Source organism: Octodon degus, unplaced genomic scaffold, assembly GCF_000260255.1.
Source record: "Octodon degus isolate 3935 unplaced genomic scaffold, OctDeg1.0 scaffold00247, whole genome shotgun sequence".
Lineage (NCBI taxonomy): Eukaryota > Metazoa > Chordata > Mammalia > Rodentia > Octodontidae > Octodon > Octodon degus.
The window spans coordinates 2,537,038-2,541,299 of record NW_004524823.1 but is presented as its reverse complement, the minus strand read 5'-3'; the positions used below and the strand labels follow the sequence as shown (position 1 = coordinate 2,541,299).

Sequence of the window (4,262 nt, the reverse complement as noted above, 5' to 3'; positions counted from 1 at the left end):
TTAGATTAAGTAAGATAATTCATGTAAATTGTTAGTTATCGCAACCACCCCAAAGTTGAATTATAACAAATGCCAGTTTTCTTATTCAAATGTTTGAAATTTTGACAAGCTATTTCATACTTAAAATAAACCTTTGTACAAATACATGCCTAAAGGGCTCAAAGGGGAGAAATTTAAAAAGTTTTTATAAGACAGTAGAGATGAAACTGATTTGAGAAGTCAAACATGAAAGAATTTATTACATTGCTTAATTTTCCTAAATATGTATTTTAAGGAAGAGAATCCTGAAAAATATAAGTACTTTATTCACAGAACGCATATTGCCAGGTGACTAACAGTCTTTTCCACAGAGTTTGAAGATATTTACTTGTATTTTGTTTGTCTTGGTCAGAAAACTGTGGCTTGTTATTGTACACCTCCATGGAGGAACCGCTGGAAAATACAGTTTGAAAACTGAGTTTTGTGTGACTTTAAAACCTGTTGAGGTATAGATAGGGCTTGACCGGAGCGACGTAGGTGAGCTATTCACTTAGTTAATACCAGAATAACTAAGCTTTTGAGTTGCACAGCTCATATAGATTTTGTTTTCTTTTTTCTCTCTAGTGATACTTTACACAATTTCACAGACTGAAATTATGACAGATTTTAGTACTAGAATTTCATGTGTACATTTTTAAATTTTGATGAAGCATAAGAAAACTTACATAGAAAAACCCTGGAAGTTCTGATATTCGGTGTGTGTGTGGGGGTGCCCATTAGCTGTTTAAGTGCCTGCTGAAATAAAGCAGTCAGGCTCAGGATGCTGTGGCTCCATCCTCTCATCCTCAAGCCAAACCAGACCTGCCCTGAAGGCATCCTGAGCGCCCCCCTCCCAAAAGAAATCCTGATATTCAAATCTTCGTTTTCTGTTCAGGAAGCTTCTGTATCTCTTTTTTCCTTCATCCATAAAAGACAGCCTGTGGTTATAGAGATCCAGTAATGCTTTGGTAAATGAATCACTACTGCATTTATACCATTAGCCTCTGAACAGATGTCACAGAGTAAAGATCGGCTGTTTCTAGATCAAGTTGCTGCTGCCAACTCTCGCGAGCTTTGTCAGTAACAGTTGATTGTAATGTCAGTGCTGTCCAATTTACAGGCTGGGGCAGCTGCATCCTGCATTTCCCTGAAGCAGTACATGATTTCCACTCTTTGCAAACTTTATCAGCTTTTTGGGGAAGAAAGTCGGGTAAGTTGTTCTGCATTTAGCCCTTTGTGTAGAGCTGCCAGTTACTGTGACGCTCGTTGAGTGGGAGGAGGGTGATTTCTTCATGTGTTTTGTTGTGTCCCCTTGGAGCTGTGGGGAGCAGTCACTGAAGCTGGGAACGGGACAGATGAAGCAGCAGACAGACACCTGCACCCGCCTGTTCTATTTCACAGGAAACACAGAGTCAGTGAGTTTAGCCTCTAAGGAAAACAGTCATTTCCTCCGCTTTGTATAAAGGACAAGAGCACTTGTGGAGTCCCTGTTGCACTAGAATATATGTTCCTCATAAGCTCTCTTAGAACTTTTATGTTGCTTTACTCTTAAACGCACTGACTGTGAATCTCTTCTTAAAAGAGCAACAAAAGCAGTCTTTGGCCAGGCTCTCTCTCTCTCTCTCTCTCTCTCTCTCTCTCTCTCTCTCTCTCTCTGTCTCTCTCTTTGACTGTCTGTCTCCGTCTCTCTTGCTCTCTCTGTCTCTCTGTCTCTGTCTCTGTCTCTGTCTCTGTCTCTCTGTCTGTCTGTCTCTCTCTCTCTCTCTCTCTCTCTCTCTCTGTCAGTATCTTTAGGTAACTTAAAATTAATAGATCTCTAATTGATTATTCCAATGGGAACTTTCTCTCTCTCTCTCATTTATTTATCCAAAACTTTCATAATACCAAATGGCAAATGGAAAAAGGAAAATCTACTTCCTGATGTGATTTACAAACTTTTCCCCTTTGCCCCATTTGTCCTCTGTATTTTTATATGTGTGTAGACTTTGTGCTTATCCTAAGAACTTGTAAACCTGCCATTATTTTTATGACACTATTCCAGTCTTACCATGGGATTAATTATTAAAAGTACAATAGATACAAGATTGAAAGTTAACAAAAAATTTAATTGCTTATATTGCTACTTGTAAGATATACTTTTATTATATAAGCATGATTTTTTCACTTTTATGAATATGTTTATGTGTTTCCATCAATAGTAGGCAGTGCTTATCATAAAGTAGTAGTTATGATAAATGTATATATACACACATTACTTTACCTAAGGATGATCATTCTCTTTTAAACTATGGATGAATTCTTAAAATTCTTAAAAGTGATCTTTAAAGTCCTCTTCAGTTAATAAACTGTTTGGCTTTTTGAAACTAAAATATAATCTCTAGTTGGATTTTCAAAGTTCTGTTTTATTTTCTGGGCTTTTGTGTTTTTACTACTTTGCATTGTCTCACGTCATATAATTCTCTTAAAAATCTAGTAACAGCACTGTATGTCATTTGCATAATATTGTCTTTTAACATATCAGATCTGGTTTTCAAAATTAGTTCCTAAAATATTTATTGATAATAATAATACATTTAAATTATATATTACCTTTGTTTTATAAATTTGTTAAAATCAGCTCATTTTTACCAAATCCTTATCACAGAGAAATTGATTTGAACATATGGCAGCCTGAGAACATGTCCTAAACAAGACTTAATCAAATAATCTAATAATTAAGTATTTAAATATTTATACAGTAAAAGCTTTTGACTTTTTTCACCTAATTGAGGATCGACACAGATCTCGTACTTCCTATATGTAATGCAACATGCATTAGTACCCAACCTTCTAGTGCCGAAATGGTATCCGAGGGATCCCTGACAGGCAGCATCGCAGTCTATTTATAAGCAGACTTCCTCAACTGCCCACTTAGGCTCCAACAAAACAAGCTTTTTAGGTTCTGTATAAAGACTCACTTGTTTAAATTCAATCAGATACATTTTAGTGTTGTGTGGTGTACATCATACAAATATCATCTTTCCCAAATATTTAAGAAGTTTTGATTTCAAATAAAAATATGTATTTTAATTATAACTTTTTCAAATGCAGAAAAATTATCTTTTCTAAGCAGAGAATACATTCATGAATATTTTATATAGTCGTTTGTTTAATAGATTCAACAATAGCAAATGAATCACAAATAAATATACCTATCACTTTATCACATCTATATCTTATAGTATAAAGTTATATACTGTTAGACTTGACTGAGGATTTTGACACTTTAATTTGGGGGAGTGGGAAGAGGAAAACAACTTAACTGAAGTCAGGGAACCCACACCAAATCCTGTAAATGTTATTATTTTGGGTAGGGGTATACCTAACTTTATTTTTATTTAAGGAGAGCAAAAAATAATAAAAAGTATTAGAAACAATGAAGAATTTCAAAACCCAAGATGACAGGAACTCAACAACATTTGTTATGTTACATATTGTCCTCAAAATAGTTGCTCAATTCACCAGACATAAGCATGTAAAAAATAAAAAATAATAAATAATTAAAAAAGCATTAACTAACTGTTCCTTTCAATAAACCAATGGAAACTAGTATTACAATTGTTATAGCTATCTTTGTTTTTGATTTCTTTTTTGTATTTTTTTAGAGAAGGGTTTACAGGGTGTTCAGGGTCTCACTACTAGATCAGACTAGTAGTGATTCGCCTGTTTATAGCTGTGATTACAGGCACGCTGTTTTTGATTTCAGAGGTGGGTTTCCACTAAGTGTCTAAATTGCCCAGGCTAAGCTTGAACTCATGATTCTCCAGTTTGCATCCCTAGAATTCTGTCTTAAAAGGAAAGCTAGATCTTCAAACCAAAGGATATATTCTTTTCATAAAAGTTACATCTTTAAAAACTTTACAAATTCCCAATTACTATTAAATATTATAAAGCCTGCTTTACACTGTCAGCTCATTACCATTCAGGGCTTTTCCTGTGTCTCACATCATTCATTTACCTCTTTCAAATATTAGCTACTTCTTCAGCAAGCTAATTGAGTGTGTTCAGATATTTCGTTGTACATGGTGATAGAATTTGCCTCATTCTTTATGGTGAACATATTGTGTAGTGAAAGAATTTAATGATCAACAACAGTAACCATGCATACCAGAATTCATAGGACAGACAATAAAAGTGCTATTGGCTACTTTAATTTTTAAATATTTATATAGTTGAGATAATGCTATTTTAGTTTCTTTTTAATA

At 34.3% G+C, this 4,262-nt stretch overlaps 1 protein-coding gene across 3 annotated transcripts in view; it reads left to right on the top strand.

Annotated features, from left to right (window-relative positions):
- Nucleotides 1-1,110: 1,110 nt before the first annotated feature.
- The window catches only part of Bche (butyrylcholinesterase), a 68,636-nt gene continuing 65,484 nt past the window's right edge, over nt 1,111-4,262 (top strand). Inside the window, exon 1 of one of the 3 annotated variants that reach the window (XM_004645998.2) lies at nt 1,111-1,228. The gene's annotated coding sequence lies outside the window, so the exon portion shown is untranslated. Of the gene's footprint in view, nt 1,229-1,330; nt 1,434-4,262 lie in introns of those variants that run through there. The other 2 variants (XM_023706257.1, XM_023706258.1) reach the window with 2 other exon arrangements.